The 18,246-nt window shown below is 44.3% G+C and overlaps 1 protein-coding gene and 1 non-coding gene across 2 annotated transcripts in view; one reads left to right on the forward strand and one right to left on the reverse strand.

Annotated features, from left to right (window-relative positions):
• Positions 1-18,246, forward strand: part of GTPBP3 (GTP binding protein 3, mitochondrial) — a 318,683-nt gene that overhangs the window by 296,113 nt on the left and 4,324 nt on the right. The window lies entirely within an intron of this gene.
• LOC134613171 (U6 spliceosomal RNA) lies at positions 1,455-1,557 on the reverse strand. The gene has a single exon (XR_010091194.1). It is a non-coding gene; the product is annotated as a U6 spliceosomal RNA (small nuclear RNA).

Consider the following 18,246-nt stretch of genomic DNA (forward strand, 5'->3'; position numbering starts at 1 on the left):
ACACACTAACAGACAGACATACACACACACACACACTGATCAAAAAATACACTTTTCTAGCCATAGACAGGAGGGTGGCTTACCTGGGGAGTGCTGGCTCAGGTAGTTGGGAGTTGGAGCTAGTCCTGCCCAGCCCCCCTCCTATCTGCAGTCTTCTTGGGAGAAAGTCCTCCGGTGCTGACATGAAGGTGGCCTGCAGTAACACCGCCCCTGCTGGGCGCGCTGTGTGCTACAGAGGGAGCAGGGATATGACGTGTTCATATCCTTGCCCCCTCCACACAGTCCGCGGCAGGAAGGAAGGCTGGTCTGTGGGGATGCTGCTGCCGCTCGGCCACGCTACAAGAAGTGACCGGCAGGAGAGGGGAGCTGTGCGCTTCCCTCCTGCCGGTCACCCCGACATTTGCGCCCCCGGGCCGGTGCGCCCTAAGGCAGCCGCCTGTGCCGCCTTATGGACGCGCCGGCCCTGCCTGTCCCCAACAAGGTCTATGTGGGTGGGTGGTCATGGGGACTTGCATAAAAGGCCAGTGTGGCTACCATTAAACCAGTCTTACTTTTACCCTCAACACTGAGTCTCGTCTCTTGTTGTAGAGAACTGCTATACCAGCTATAATCCCTGCTCCTAAGATTGCTCTTTGGATTACTACACTGGCTATAATCACTAGCTCTTTTAAGAGCTACACAGCCAGACCTGCTATATGCTCTTGGAGGAGAGGTTCATCCACTGGAAGCTGGATCCTGGTCTTGGGTCCAGGGTGGATACAGGACGGCAAGACCCCAACCAAGCTGCGGCAGTTTGTGTGGTCTACAGTGCTTATGGTGTCTGGTAGAATGCTTGGAGTCCTCAGTGAGCACTAGGAGCATCGATTGACTGAGGCACCCACTCGGGGTGCCGGGAGGTCTGTCACATGGAGCATTCAGGCAGCTGCTGGTGATGCCACTCTGTATGGGTCAGTGTGTGCATGTGTAAGGGTGTATGAGCAAGTGTGTGTTTGTATAAGTTAGTCTGTGTGTTTGTCTGCATCAGTTTGATTGTAAAACAAAAAGGTAAGAGATGCAGCACATGTAAAGTACTGTTATAGTTCTAAGGCAGCTTAATCACCGAGTCCAGAGCCTCTTTTGGCCGGTGTTGAGAAAGAAGAAACAGGAGGATGGTGTAGCGCCTACTATGTCCTTGAAGATTTGTAAAATAAAAGAAGAGAACTTCTGAGCCTTAGTGTAGCTCCAACTTTCGCACGTGGGTGGAATAATCCCCGCCTAGGGATATACTGTGGTCCACAGGTCTGCGAGTGGTCTTCCTCTACAACAGTATCCTCATAGATATGTAGGAAAAAATAAAAATAATATTGTGTAGTATGTCAAATCAAAAGGGAATAAAACAGGGTAAACAATGTGCATTCACATATTATGGAGCCAGAACGTTGGCTCCCCAGATATGGCTCAGAGTGCTATGATCCAAAAATATGAAACGCTTCACAAATTTGCGTGTCATCCTTGCGCAGGGGCCATGCTAATCTTCTCTGTATCGTTCCAATTTTAGTATATGTGCTGCCTAAGCTCGCAAGGATGACACGCAAATTCGTGAAGCGTTCCATAATTTTGGATCATACCACTCCAAGCCATTTCTTGGAGGTTGGAGCTACACTCAGGCTCCCAAAACCTGAGAGTGGTTACCACTTTATTTACTTTTTTTCATCATTGTCACCAACATACTATATTATACCATTAATTTTCTTCTTTCGTTTTACATATCTTTGAGGACATAGTAGGCGCTATACCACCCTTCTGTTTCTCCCATCAGTCTGAGTGTGTTGGGGTCAATGTCTGTGGTTAAGTCTATGTTTGTATTGGTCATTGTGTGTTTGTATAGGTCATTGTGTGTTTGTATAGGTCATTGTGTGTTTGTATAGATCAGTCTTTGTGTGTATGGGTCATTGTGTGTTTTGGTCAGCCTTTGTTTGTACAGGTTAGTGTGTTTGTATGGGTCAGATATGTCACATTAAGTTCTTTATGCATTAGCTGCTGGTGGGGAGTCTTCTACTGTGCCCAGAAATCCTTTTGTTATGGGCAAATGCAAATATTGTGTAGTTTGTCTTTAAGAGATATTGCAAACTGACAAGGTATTAGAAATGGAACATATTGTTTTTCATACATAGAAACATAGAATGTGACGGCAGATAAGAACCATTCAGCCCATCTAGTCTGCCCAATTTTCTAAATACTTTCATTTGTCCCTGGCCTTATCTTATAGTTAGGATAGCCTTATGCCTATCCCACACATGCTTAAACTCCTTTACTGTGTTAACCTCTACCACTTCAGCTGGAAGGCTATTCCATGCATCCAATACCCTCTCAGTAAAGTAATACTTCCTGATATTATTTTGAAACCTTTGCCCCTCTAATTTAAGACTATGCCCTCTTGTTCTGGTAGTTTTTCTTCTTTTAAATATAGTCTCCTCCTTTACTGTGTTGATTCCCTTTATGTATTTAAATGTTTCTATCATATCCCCCCTGTCTCGTCTTTCCTCCAAGCTATCCAATTTAAGTTCCTTTAACCTTTCCTTGTAAGTTTTATCTTGCAATCCATGAACCAGTTTAGTAGCACTTCTTTGAACTCTCTCTAAAGTATCAATATCCTTCTAGAGATACGATCTCCAATACTTCGTCCATTTCCCCAATTGAGGTCTCACCAGTGTTCTGTACAATGGTATGAGCACTTCCCTCTTTCTACTGCTAATACCTCTCCCTATACAACCAAGCATTCTGCTAGCATTTCCTGCTGCTCTATTACATTGTCTGCCTACCTTTAAGTCATCAGAAATAATCACCCCTAAATCCCTTTCCTCAGATGTTGAGGTTAGGATTCTATCAAATATTCTGTACTCTGCCCTTGGGTTTTTACGTCCAAGATGCATTATCTTGCACTTATCCATAAACTCGAACCATTTTTCTAGTTTACCTAAATCATTTGCCATTTGGCTTATCCCTCCTGGAACATCAACCCTGTTACATATCTTAGTATCATCAGAAAAAAATCATACCTTACCATCAAGACCTTCTGCAATATCCCTAATAAAAATATTAAAGAGAATATACAGATTCCTGAGGTATCCCACCGGTCACAAGTAGAGCTGAGCGGACACCTGGATGTTCGGGCTGGCGGGTTCGGCCTTACTTTGAAAAAAAGTCTGGGTTCGGGCTTGAACTTGACCCCGAACCCGAACCCCATTGAAGTCAATGGGGACCCGAACTTTTGGCCACAAAAATGGCTCTAAAAAACTCCTGGAAAATGCTAGAGGGCTGCAAAAGGAAGTAAAATGGGGGTAAGAGTAGGACAAGTGCCCTGCAAACAAATGTGGATAGGGAAATCACTTAAAAATAACATAAAATAAGCAGCCATTCATTCCCACGGTATTAGGGAGCTATCTACCAAAAGGCTAAAAGACCTAACTTGGTCACCTAAATTGGTCTTTCAGCAACATTTACTAATACTAAGTAAATGGCGGGTGGTGGCCCTAAATAACAATAAGGTGGGGGACCTAATGTCCTCCCCCCTGAGCGGTGGGTGGGGGCCATAAATAAAAATCCCCCCCCCCCCCAAGGTCACAGCACTCTGATTGGTTGGCTTGAAATCCACCAATCAGAGTTCTCTGTGTCATTATACACAGCATGGGAGAGTTCTTTGAAATTTTCCCACGCTGTATAAAATGACACAGAGCACTCTGATTGGTTGATTAAGTAACCAGAGTGTTCTGTGTCATTTTACACAGCGTGGGAAAGTTCTTTGAATTTCCCCACGCTGTGTAAAATGACACAGAGCACTCTGATTGGTTAGCTTGAAATCCAGCCAATCAGATTGCAGCTTATTGATAAGCTTTCTCTGTGTGACAGTGTCAAAAGCCTTACAGAAATCTAGGTAAGCAATGTCTACTGCACAATCCTGATCTATTATTTTAGTTACCCAATCAAAAAAATCAATAAGATTAGTTTGGCATGATCTCCCTGAAGTGTCTCTGATCTTGAAATCCATGTGATTTTAGATGTTCAACAATCCTATCTTTTACATGGTTTCCATTACTTTCCCCACTACTGAAGTAAGGCTTACTTACTTATAGTTGCCCAACTCCTCCCAACTACATTTCTTGTGAATGGGCACAACCTTCGCTTACTTCCAATCTTCTGGGACTACTCCTGTTGACAATGATTGGTTAAATAAATCTGGTTAATGGTTTTGCTAGTACACCACTAAGCTCTTTTAATAACTTTGGGCGTATTCCATCAGGTCCCATTGACTTATTTGTTTTTACTTTTGACAGTTGAAATAGAACCTCTTCTTCTGTAAACTCACATGTAACACATGTGACTCATTTGTCCTTTTTCCTAACTGAGGCCCCTTTCCTTCATTTTCATTTGTAAATACTGAACAAAAATATTAATTGAGGCAGTCAGCTAGACCTTTATCCTCTTCTACATACCTTCCTTCTTTTGTTTTTAATCTAACTAATCCTTGTTTTACTTTCCTTTTCTCATTTATGTATCTAAAAAATGTTTTGTCCCCCCCTTTTTTTAACTGACGGTGCTATTTTCTCTTCTGTGTGTGATTTGGAAGCTCTTATAACTTTCTGCCTAACTCTTTCTGCCTAATCTTATAGATCATTCTGTCTTCCTCACTGTTTTATTTTTTTTTAATAATTACTAAATGGTAACCTTTTCTTTTTTTTTTTTTTTTTACTATTTTGGCCACATCTGTGGAGTACTACAGTGGTTTCTTGAGTTTTTTTGCAAGTCTAATGCAATTTTCTGTTGCCTTCAGCAGTGCAACTTTTAATTAACCCCATTTCTCTTGGACTCCACTTAAATTGCTCCAGTCTGATAATGACTCCTTTATACGTATTCTAAATTTAGAAAAGTCTGTTTTTCTAAAGTCTAAAACTTTTGTTTTTGTGTGGTGTGACTCAGTCACTGTTCTTATATTAAACCACGCTGACTGATGATCACTGGATCCAAAACTTTCACCTACAGTAATATCTGATCCCAAATATCCATTTGTTAACACTAAATCTAGTATGGCCTCCTCAACAACTTGTTTTAGAGATAATCCCAGTATGGAGTTTAGAATATGTGTGCTCCTGGCACAAGCAGCTATTTTGGTTTTCCAATTCACATCATGAAGACTAAAGTCATCCATGATGATAACTTCCCCGTTCATTTTCATTTTAGCTATTTCCTCAACTAGTTGATTATCTAACTCTTCTATTTGTCCTGGGGCCCTATAAATCACACCTACACGAGTTACTGTGTGATTACCAAATTCTAACATAACCCAAACGGACTCTATGTTCGCCTCACAAACTTTTACTAGGCTAGATTTTATGCTATCCTTCACATACAGGGCCACCCCTCCTCCTTTCATGCCTTCCCTGTCTTTTCTATATGAAGAGTACCCTGGTATTGCTATGTCCCAGTTATTTTTCTCATTATACCACGTCTAAGTAACATCGACTAAATCTACATTATCAGTTGCCATTATAGCCACTAGTTCATTAATCTTATTCCCTAAACTGCAAGCATTTGTAGACATGACTCTAAGCTTATCATTTTTTAACACACTTGCTACAGGCACCTTTTGTCCTTGTTTTGGTGGGACAATTGGATTGATGTTTTATCGCCCCCCCCCCCCCCTCGTTTAAATACATCATAGCAAAACCTCTGAACTGCTCACTGAGGACATTTGTTCCCTTTTGAGAAAGATGCAAACCATCGTTTTTGTACAGTTTATTTCCATTCCAAACAGAGCTACCATGAGCAATAAAGCCAAATCCTTGCTCCCGACACCATTCACCAAGCCACAAGTTAAAGTCCCTAATACGCATCCGCCTGTCAGGCTGAGTGTTATGCAGAGGCAGAACTTCAGAGAATGACAGTGTGGAAGTAACCTGCCTATATGATTGGCAAAAACACTAAAAACTTCCTTTACCTCTGAAACCTCATTGCAAGCCAAGTACATCTAATTCCCTTTCCTGCTTTGCTCGCTTAACAATATTACAAATATGTCTCCTGTCTTTGTGAGCAGTAGCTCCGGGAAGACATCTCACAAGACCACCATTGTCCAGCTCCACACCTCTTATGATAGAATCCCCCAATAACAACTGCTTTCTATTAGGCCTCACCATAGTCTCCAAGCCTGTCTCCATAATACCACTACACTCGGTGCCCGAGCCTGTCTCCACAACACCACTACCCTCGGTGCCCGAGCCTGTCTCCACAACACCACTACCCTCAGTGCCCGAGCCTGTCTCCACAACACCACTACCCTCAGTGCCCGAGCCTGTCTCCACAACACCACTACCCTCAGTGCCCGAGCCTGTCTCCACAACACCACTACCCTCAGTGCCCGAGCCTGTCTCCACAACACCACTACCCTCAGTGCCCGAGCCTGTCTCCACAACACCACTACCCTCAGTGCCCGAGCCTGTCTCCACAACACCACTACCCTCAGTGCCCGAGCCTGTCTCCATAACACCACTATACTTGGTGCCTGAGCCTGTCTCCATAACACCATTACAGAAAGTTCTGAAAATCAATTATGTAGAGCAAAACAATGTGCAATATGCCTTTTATCCACAACTCTAAATCTACCAGATCCTACAGTAATCCATCTGCCATTCTTAGTACGTCTCAGCAGCAGTGGCTTTGCAGCAGTTCCAGCCTGAGTTTGTTTACCAGATAATTTACAAATCTCAGACTTCAAAAATGCAATCTCCTGCCGCAATATAGAGAACTGTCTACAGATGAGACAGCATCCAAATCTCCAAAAAGTGGATCGTGAAACAAATGCATAACAACTATTACACAGACCTAAGTCTGCCATTTTAATAAGGTGAATAATTTAAATCAAACAAATCTTATTTTTTTTGTCCTCCTGAATACCTCAGATTACCTCCAGTTTATCTCCAGAATATCTCCAGTAACACACTTTGAAGCAGCATTTAGATGTAGCAACATCTAAGCATGCATGTTTCTTTAAGCAATAACCTTTTAACTGCTTTCAGTGCATAATATGTTTACGCCATTTTGTCCCAGACTAAATACATACCATACTATGCAACAACTCTTTTAGAACATCATATACTGCGGTAACCCTAAATAGATAAAGCTATTCAGACTTTAAGATGCCATCTTGTCCTAAGTCAGGGAATTTTCCATGATGTGTGCACCCTTACGTTTTAGTTATGGCCTTGCATTTTTGCCAAGTTAAGGGAGGTCCTAAAATGAATAAAGTAAAAGAAGTGTTACTTTTTCATATATGAACTATGGTAACCCTAAAATGAAGACACCTAAGGTATAAATATGTGTACCTTTTAAATGTTAACAGAGAGAGGAAAGATTTGGGGACAGACGCTCCATTGTATAATGACAGAGAGGCTGACATGATGACATGTTCAGGAGGGTATGTTATTATATTAATGATATTTGCAAGCATATAGTTTAATCTTATAAACTCTGCTATAAATTATTGTCATGGATTTTATATGTCTATATTTATATTTTTTTTTAATAAAATATCTAAAAGACAAAACTTTTTTTTTTTTTATTCTTTATTTTAGTTGTGCGTATAATAACACATATAGTCACATTGCCACAACAGCTTTGCGACAGAGCATTAAACTTTTAACAATATTGCATGGCTTGTCATATCTTGCACATTTTGGTTTTAGTCGCAGTATACCAAGTAGTCTCTATAGCTGGGGTTTCGTGCCCGTTATCCCGCGGTAGCTTGTTGTCCCCGTTGTGTACCCGACTAGGTGAGGCTTGTGTGGAATATGCAGTGTGCTATGCGTGCGTGCAGGTAAGCCAGAGTCTAACCCGTCAGGTATGCCTGGTATGTCCCGGGTAATATATTAGGGAGTGTTGCGTTTAAGTGACACGTTCCCTATAGTGGGATATCATGTTGCGTTGAGCATTGCTTGGTGTTACACCTGGCTCCGTCAGGTTGGGTTGTGTGTTCCCTGCTTAAATTCTGTCAGGCCATCTAGCCAAATGGGTTGTTTGTAGGGTCAATCGTCATGGAAACGTCATAACAGTAAAGGGAGAACATTTAAAACTGAGAAATTATAAAAAACTTGACCCTTAGAACAGTGTCCTTAGGGTGGTGGCTCTCGTCTGCTGATTTCAGGATGTTGCTGCTTCATATTGTTCCCTTGATGGACCTCGTGGGACAAAGGGGGTCACCAGGTCCGGGTTCCATCTATGTGCCGAGGTGGTATCGCTTTGAGTCGAAGTGGGGTGTAGAGAGTCCGTCGGCAGCCCCAGGACAGGTAACAGCGCCGCTGCTTCTGTGAGGGTGCTTACTGTGTGCTTGGTTTCTCCTTTCTGGATCCATAAGGCTCGGGTTGACAGCCACTTGTAGGGTATGTTTTCTTGCCTCAGCAGCGTGGTGAATGGCCTGAGGGACTTTCTCCAGGCGAGTGTACTCCCAGTAAGGACGGCATAGAATGCGAGATCCATAGATTCAAAGCGGTAGGATTAGCTTCCCCTGGTCGCCGCCATGACTGCCATCTTGTCCTTGTGGCACTGGAATTGTATGATGAGATCTCTGGGTGTTGCGGTGGGTGCCTTAGCTGGTTTTCGGGCTCGGAAGAAGCTGTCCAGCTGCGCTGTTTTGGCTTGTCGTGGCGGTAGCAGGGCCGTCATTAGGTGGCGCAATTTGTGTGGCAGTTCGTCTGCCGCGGTGTCCTCAGGGATGCCCCGGATTTTTAAGTTATTGGCCCGCCTTGCGTCTTCGAGTGCTGCGAACCGGCGCTCATATCCCTCGCTCTGGCCTTTGAGGCCCTGTACCTCCAGCTGCAGAGCTGCTATTTGGGAAGCGTGGTCAGTGGATTTCGTCTCCAGGGCTCCCATTCTCCCCGTTAAGCAGTGGATGTCTGCCCGTAGGGACGCCACGTCCGATTGAAGGGTGCGTTGGAGGTCAGCAAGCAGTGATTTCAAGACTGCCGTCGTTACAGGTGAGGTGTCTGCCCTCCGAGTACCCGGTTTTGGTGTTGGTTCTACCGGGAGGTCTGCATCCTCCTCTCCAGAGGAGAAGTCGTCGGAGAAGTCAGGGAAGGTTTCCGGGTAAGCGGCCATTTTGGGCCTGGAAACCCCCTGTGTTTGGTGTAGCAGCTCGGCTATATTTGGGCCCTGTCTTGAGTTATCTTGCTTGGGCTTCTTATATTTTCACCCCATTATGTTGTCCTGGTTTCGGTCGGTTCGGTGGGCTGTTATAATGCCGGTTAGGTGACACCAAATGCGTGATTTTGATGAGTTTGAGCTTGGTTATGCCGGAGCTCATGTGCCATGCGACTTTCCCTCTCGGTTGCTTAGCTCCGCCCCGACAAAACTTTATTGCTTCCAAGACAATCCTTATTTTACATTGTATTCTCAATTATTTATATATTTTAAATAGAGGATCCCTTACTAACTATATAATATTATGGCTAAGATATCTGTATGGTTAGCCCTGCTAAGTTCTATGCTTTAAGAAGTTATAGTGGTAAATAAGGGAACCAGCTGCAGTTACACTTTCTCACAAGCTCATTCAGCATCCTGAACTTCTATACCAAGTAATGTGTAAATCTGAGAACACTCACAGCTCCAGTAAACACATTCTTGCAGATTTTATTTTGGGCCCATAACCCAAATGTTGACATTTTGCAAGTTGTATTAGCACTGCAGCAGCATGTAGAAGTCAGATCAGGGCACACATCTAAAAGGAAAGAATGTCTGCACAGCAGGAGAGAGAGAGAGAAATTAAGGCAAGACAAGCAGCCAACACAACTGCTCCCTAGCACTACAGATCACACATTATGCCCTCCAACATATACAGATTAGGCACTAGCGGTTATTATGAATGCCACACACTGGGAGGCCCCCCACTGTCTCGATTTCAGCAGGATAGTCCAGACTTTTCGGTCCTTTACAAAGTTCCCTGGTGTCCACATTTGAGTACACCAGGAAACAGTACCCAACAAACATTGCACTAGAACTATGCCCAGGGCATTAGGACACTGTAGAGAGCTTTGAAACAGTTTGTTAGTGATGTCGCAAACATAAAATTATCGGTTCACGAACGGCGAACGCGAACTTCCGCAAATGTTCGCGAACGGGCGAACCGGGCGAACCACCATAGACATCAATGGGCAGGCGAATTTTAAAACCCACAGGGACTCTTTCTGGCCACAATAGTGATGGAAAAGTTGTTTCAAGGGGACTAACACCTGGACTGTGGCATGCCGGAGGGGGATCCATGGCAAAACTCCCATGGAAAATTACACAGTTGATGCAGAGTCTGGTTTTAATCCATAAAGGGTATAAATCACCTAAAATTTTTAAATTGTTTGGAATAATGTGCTTTAAAACATCAGGTATCATGTTGTATCAATCAGGTAGTGTAAGGGTTATGCCCGCTTCACAGTGACAGACCAAACTCCCCGTTTAACGCACCGCAAACAACCGCAAACAGTCCATTTGCACAACCGCAAACTCCCCATTTGCACAAGGTTGGATACCAAACTAGCCATGTCCCGTTCCTTGTCCTCACTGATGTCATTGAAGGTCTCTGTTCCTCCACCCAGGAAGCGGGAGATTGAAAAAGATGCTTGGTCGATCCTCCTACTTCAAATTTGGGGCACTGCGCGTGCAATCTAATGTGCCACCAGATAGGAATAGTACTACTTAACACACCACTCATATCAGTTTAATCCCTGTTACGTCCCCTATCAGGGAACGTGTATATAAGGCATCGATTTTAGGAAGCGGGAGATGGAAAAAGATGCTTGGTCGGTCCTCCTACTTCAAATTTGGGGCACTGCACGTGCAATCTAATGTGCCACCAGATAGGAGTGGTGTGTTAAGTAGTGGTATTCCTATCTGGTGGCACATTAGATTGCACGTGCAGTGCTCCAAATTTGAAGTAGGAGGACCGACCAAGCATCTTTTTCCATCTCCCGCTTCCTAAAATCGATGCCTTATATACACGTCCCCTGATAGGGGACGTAACAGGGATTAAACTGATAGGAATACCACTACTTAACACATCACTCCTATCAGTTTAATCCCTGTTACGTCCCCTATCAGGGGACGTGTATATAAGGCATCGATTTTAGGAAGCGGGAGATGGAAAAAGATGCTTGGTCGGTCCTCCTACTTCAAATTTGGGGCACTGCGCGTGCAATCTAATGTGCCACCAGATAGGAGTGGTGTGTTAAGTAGTCCCCCTCATCAGGCCTTTTTTAGTTGAATGTATCGCCCACGGTCAGTCCCTTCGGGATCCATCCCTCATTCATCTTAATAAAGGTGAGGTTATCTAGACTTTTTTGACCTAGGCGACTTCTCTTCTCAGTGACAATACCTCCTGCTGCACTGAAGGTCCTTTCTGACAGGACACTTGAAGCGGGGCAGGCCAGAAGTTCTATCGCAAATTGGGATGGCTCAGGCCACATGTCAAGCCTGCACACCCAGTAGTCAAGGGGTTCATCGCTCCTCAGAGTATCGATATCTGCAGTTAAGGCGAGGTAGTCTGCTACCTGTCGGTCGAGTCGTTCTCTGAGGGTGGACCCCGAAGGGCTGTGGCGATGCGTAGGACTTAAAAAGCTCTGCATGTCCTCCATAACAACACGTCTGTAAAGCGTCCTGTCCTTGCCGTCGTGGTCGTGGGAGGAGGAGGATTACTTTCACCTCTTCCCCTGTTAGATTCCGGTTGTGCTGTGACATCACCCTTATACGCTGTGTAAAGCATAGTTTTTAATTGTTTGGGAACTGCTGCATCCTTTCCGACTTGCCGTAATTTGGTAACATTTCAGGCACTTTCTGCTTATACCGGGGGTCTAGTAGCGTGGACACCCAGTACAGTACAGTTCATTCTTCTTCAGCCTTTTTATACGAGGGTCCCTCAACAGGCACGACAGCATGAAAGACCCCATTTTCACAAGGTTGGATGCCGAGCTACTCATGTCCTGTTCCTCGTCCTCAGTGATCTCTCTGAAGGTATGTTCTTCCCCCCAGCCACGTACAACACCACGGGTACCAGATAAGTGACAACGAGCACCCTGGGATGCCTGTTGTGGTTGGTCTTCCTCCTCCTCCTCAAAGCCACATTCCTCCTCTGACTCCTCTTCTTCACAATCCTCTTCCAGCATTGCCGCAGGTCCAGCAAGCGAAGCTGATAAGGCTGTTTCTGGTGGTGATGGTGACCACAACTCTTCCTCTTCACGCTCATCTACGGCCTGATCCAGCACTCTTCGCAGGGCACGCTCCAGGAAGAAAACAAATGGTATGATTTCGCTGATGGTGCCTTTGGTGCGACTGACTAGGTTTGTCACCTCCTCAAAAGGACGCATGAGCCTACAGGCATTGCGCATGAGCGTCCAGTAACGTGGCAAAAAAAATCCCAGCTCCGCAGAGGCTGTCCTAGCACCCCGGTCATACAAATACTCGTTAATGGCTTTTTCTTGTTGGAGCAGGCGGTTGAACATTAGGAGTGTTGAATTCCAACGTGTCGGGCTGTCGCAAATCAAGCGCCTCACTGGCATGTTGTTTTGCCGCTGGATATCGGAAAAGTGCGCCATGGCCGCTTAGGAATGCCTGAAATGGCCACACACCTTCCTGGCCTGCTTAAGGACGTCCTGTAAGCCTGTGTACTTATGCACACAGTGTTGTACGATCAGATTACACACATGTGCCATGCACGGCACATGTGTCAACTTGCCCAAATGCAATGCCGCCAACAAATTTCTTCCGTTGTCACAAACCACTTTGCCGATCTCCAGTTGGTGCGGAGTCAGCCACTGATCCACCTGTGCGTTCAGGGCGGACAGGAGTGCTGGTCTCGTGTGACTCTCTGCGTTCAGGCAAGTCAACCCCAAGACGGCGTGACACTGCCGTATCCGGGATGTGGAACAGTACCTGGGGAGCTGGGGGGGTGTCGTTGATGTGGAGCAAGACGCAGCAGCAGAAGAGGACTCAGCCGAGGAGGTTATGGAAGAGGATGGAGTAGGAGAAGTAGAGGAGGTGGCAGCAGGCCTGCCTGGAAGTCGTGGTGGTGTCACCAACTCCTCTGCAGAGCCACGCATTCCATGCTTGCCAGCCGTCAGCAGGTTTACCCAATGCGCAGTGTAGGTGATATACCTGCCCTGACCATGCTTTGCAGACCAGGTATCAGTGGTCAGATGGACCCTTGCCCCAACACTGTGTGCCAGACATGCCATTACTTCCTTTTGCACCAATCGAGTACAGGTTGGGGATTGCCTTTTGTGCAAAGAAATTTCGGCCGGGTACCTTACACTGCGGTGTCCCAATAGCTACAAATTTTTTGAACGCCTCAGACTCCACCAGCTTGTATGGTAAAAGCTGGCGGGCTAAGAGTTCAGTCAAGCCAGCTGTCAGACGCCGGGCAAGGGGGTGACTTTGTGACGTTGGCTTCTTACGCTCAAACATGTCCTTGACAGACACCTGACTGTGGGCAGATGAGCAGGAACTGCTCAAGGCGAGAGACGGAGGGGCGGATGGTTGAGAGGGGGCAAGGAGGACAGCAATGGTTAACGTGGCTGAAGATGCTGGACCAGGAGGAGGATGGCGGCTTTGAGTTTGTGTGCTGCTTGTACTCATGTGTTGATCCCATAGGCATTTGTGATGTGCGACCATGTGCCTTCGCAAAGCAGTTGTACCTAGGTGGGTGTTCGACTTCCCACGACTCAGTTTCTTTTGGCACAGGTTGCAAATGGCATCGCTGTTGTCAGAGGCAGACACACAAAAAAAATGCCACACTGCTGAGCTCTGCAATGACGGCATTCTGGTGGTGGCAACAGCATGCGTTGATTGGCGTGCTGTCTGGCTGACCCCGGGTGCCGATGCATGCTGTCTGACTGTGCCACTAGCCCCTTGCGACGACCTCCCCCTGATTCCAACTCGTCTCCTCCTCATCCTCTCTGTCTCCCCATTTGAACTTTCCCCCTGTTCTTCTTCTCTTCTAGCGGGCACCCAAGTGACATCCACGGACGCATCGTCATCATCAACCGCTTTACTTGTATCTGACAACTCAGCAAAGGAAGCAGCAGCAGGTACAACATCATCATCATCACACCGTACGTGTGTAATGCTGCCTGACTGAGACATATCCCTGTTATCTACATCCTCTGGCAATAATAGTTGCGCATCACTCATTTCTTCCAACTGATGTGTAAATAACTCCTCTGACAGATCAAGTGAAGCGGCTGTGGTGCTAGTGTTGGTGGTGGCGGCAGGCAGGCGAGTGGTAACTTGAGAGGTGCCCGAAGCTAAGCTGGAGGAGGATGGTGCGTTAAGGTTCCGAGCGGAAGCTGTAGAAGATTGGGTGTCCTGTGTTAGCCAGTCAACTATGTCCTCAGAACTTTTCAAGTTCAGGGTACGTGGCCTCTGAACACTGGGCATTATTCTAGGGCCAAAGGGAATCACAGCACCACGACCACGATGGCCCCTGCGGGGTGTCCTGCCTCTGCCTGTCATTTTTTTTCGATTAGTGGTACTATGCGTGCAAGCTACTGTGACAACAGATATGAGTGGCACTGGTGTGACACTGTGCCCTGGCAGGCCCTGAAATGCACACTCGTGAAGGAAACTGACTGCTATTATATTACAGTCCAAAAAGTGTTTTTTTTGTTAAATGCAAGCTAATGTGACACCAGATATGAGTGGTGGCACTGGGCAAGTGGGCACAGTATACGCTGTGAACCTGACACACACGCTGGCAGACAACTAACTGCTATTCAATCTATTACAGTCAAAATGTTTTATTTTTTTTTAAATGTACACTACTGTTACACCAGATATGAGTTGCGCTGGTGTGACACTGTGCCCTGGAAGGCCCTGAAACGCACACTCGTGAAGGAAACTGACTGCTATTATATTACAGTCCAAAAAGTTTTCTTTTTGTTAAATGCAAGCTATTGTGACACCAGTGAGTGAGTGGTGGCACTGGGCAAGTGGGCACAGTATATGCTGTGAGCCTGACACACAGGCTGGCAGGCAGGCAACTGCAATTACATTACACAGAAAAAAAAAGCAGACTGATGTTCTAGTCCTAAAAAGGGATTTTTGGGGTGCTGTCCTTACAGCAGAGATCAGATGAGTCCTTCAGGACTGTAGTGGACACTGAATACACTAGCCTGTGAGGTACAGGCAGGGTCAAAGTTTACTCAATGATGACGAATAGGGGGCGGACCGAACAGCGCATGTGTTCGCCATCCTTGGTTGGCCAGCCTGAATAATGGTTTATTCTTCGTGGCTGCTTATGTTAATGCTGTCCATGTTGTGAGTGCATACATTGTGTGCAGACTATGTGCAAAATTCAGGCTAAACTCTAGCTCTTCTTCTTAAAGAGGTGATGCAATGAGGCTTGAATTATAACCTGGCAACAAACACATAAAAAAGCAAGGGGTGAACAAAAAAATAATATGACTAAGGAGGTAAATGCAGGAACAGAAATATATGTAATAAATGAGAAATGATTGATGTCCTCCCTCTTCCTCAAATACCAAATAGAGTTACCCCACCAGAAACATGTTAATAAAGAATCTTAAGTTTCCCAGAGTGTGGACCCAGCAATGGTATGACCCACAAAGGCGTCTGTAATGTGAACCTATACATTAAATAGAGAAAAATCTGGTATACCTGTGCGGCTTTGTTGTACTCAGGAGTTGCAGTAAAACAGAATTATGTGGTCTTCGATGTAATCTTAGTAGTCTTCTTTTGGACATGTGGGTAAAGTGCATTTGGAGGCAGCTATTTTGTCCCAAAAGTGACGTGTAAATCAGTTATATGCTAAGCATACATATAGGGCATCCGAAGCAAGCCATATCTGCTTCCTTGTGAAGCAGTCAAGCAATTGTCAATCATGGAGTTTACCAGACAGCCGTGTTGTTCACTAAAGTGAGAATTGTTGGGAATTCAAATTTAAGGCCAAAATAGCACTGGAAATATTCTCCAAGTTAGCTGTCCTACCAGTTGGGCTAGTTAGACCTTTAATATAAAATTAGATGTTAGCCAAGTTATGTCATTACTGTGATTGCGTCCCAGAGTGGACTGGGGGCCAATCAAACGGCATTGATGGACTGCTTCATTATGATGCACTTCAGCAACAGCCTTGTACACACGGTACTGGGCACAGAGGCTGTCTACAGAAGGGTTGTCCTTCAGATGATCATATTTGTAAAAATACAAAACCAGATACCATATCAATAAATAAAACAAATACCATATAAAAAATAATAAATAAGAACCGACACCACTTAACATTGGATGGAAAGGCAGTAGCTTTATTGAGGGAGGCATTACAAAACACGTTAAAATTAATTCCATAACCATTTCACCAAAATTAAACTTAACAATCCACCCTTGAACCAGCCAGAATGCTAAAACCTTAAGACTCAATCCACCTTGTATTTGAGGCGACTTTACCCCAAGCCGCAATGGCAGCAAGCCTCTGCCATTTTCGGCTCCTTCCACAATCCTACGGCCTTCTCTATTCCTTCTTGTAAATCTTTATTAAAAATTTCAATCCCAATCTCAGATAGGTGAACTCCATCCTTAAAATTAAGCCCTTTACCACAATTTTCCAAATCCACATGCCTCAAACTTCTGTCTCCTAAAAATGGCATGAACTCATGAATGGCTCTATTAACTTTACACCTTACTTTTTCCAAAGCCTTCAAACCCCACTGCTTGCTCCATATTAGTCACGGCGCGATTTCAGAAAATATTAAAAACGTATTGGGGAATCTTGTCTTAACTTCACTCCATAGATTCTTAATGCAAAATATAAGCTTATAAGCTGCAAAGATCTAATATTCCCAATGTCATTTTTCTCCAATGTGCATAATAATACATTTTGGATCAGGGAAGTTACTCACACAACCTTCAAGAGTCCCAAACATCTCATTTATTCTTAAACCACTTAATCTTTTCCAAATATCATAAACTTGTCCTCATCCAGTGCCAAATTTGGGCCATATGATCTCTCGGCTGCTCTGTGCCCAAAAGATGAATGAGTGCCCAACTATCCATATAGCCGCTGGAGAGAAAACTAGAATAAAGAAAAGAAAATGTCACCATCAAACATATCATTTTATTACATTAAATCCGGGCGAAGAGCCATCACTGAATTAATAAAGGACCCGGCTCAGCAGGCCTGGTGTCAAAAAATTCTTCCACACCTTTTACCGGACAAAATTTCTGTTCGTTGATAGCGTAAATTATAATCTTTTGACCTTTACCTTCCCTGTCTGTTTTGGACACCTTGATAAAAAGAGTTAAACGTTCTTCTCTGATCATTACATCTTCAGTAAATAAACCTGATAACTGAAATTTAGAGGCTGAAAAGAGTTCGCTTAGCCTAAGAGCTGCAAAGAAAGCCAATAAAAAATACATTTTTAATAAATAAACTTCAAAATCATTAAAACGGATGAGCCTTAGTGACCTACCGGTAATTCATTTTTTAAGCAAATTGAACGAAATAGGTTTTCTTTTATTGTTAACTCTTACCCTTCTTGTGTAACCCTTTATTAACTGCTGAATTAAAAAACTCCTAACAATTTGCACCCCCCACTAGCAACTTTAAAAAGAACGTATCCCACATGACATTCTTTGTAATGCAGATTTGGTTGTATTAGCTTTAAACATTTTAATAAAAAATAAAACTGCAAGATCTAAACTCGCATTAAGGGGGTTAGCCTGCCTTTCAGCGAAAAAACCATACCAACAAATCCACGATTTCAAATAGGCAGCCCATGTTGCCTTGGCAACCGAATTCTGTACAAGCTCGTTCACTTTGGTAATATTCCAGGAATGAGAATTGCCCCCATGACGGCATTCCATTTGCAATAGTAGACAACCCAAGGTATTGCAAATGGGGTATGTCCAGTCTTTTTTAGTAGCCACTTAGTCACAAACACTGGCCAAAGTTAGCGTTAATATTTGTTTGTGTGTGAAAAATGCAAAAAACTAATTTGAACGCCAATTTTAGCCAGTGTTTGTGACTAAGTGGCTACTAAAAAAAACTAGACATACCCCATTTGAAATACCTTGGGTTGTCTACTTTTGCAAATGGTGTGCCATCATGGGGATAATTCTCATTCCTGGGCTACCAACGGTCTCAAAGGCTACGTAACCAATCTGGCAAATTTCAATGTGAAAAAACTGAAACACAAGCCTTATATTTAACTCTGTAACTTTTGAAAA

This window comes from Pelobates fuscus, chromosome 5 (genome assembly GCF_036172605.1).
Source record: "Pelobates fuscus isolate aPelFus1 chromosome 5, aPelFus1.pri, whole genome shotgun sequence".
Lineage (NCBI taxonomy): Eukaryota > Metazoa > Chordata > Amphibia > Anura > Pelobatidae > Pelobates > Pelobates fuscus.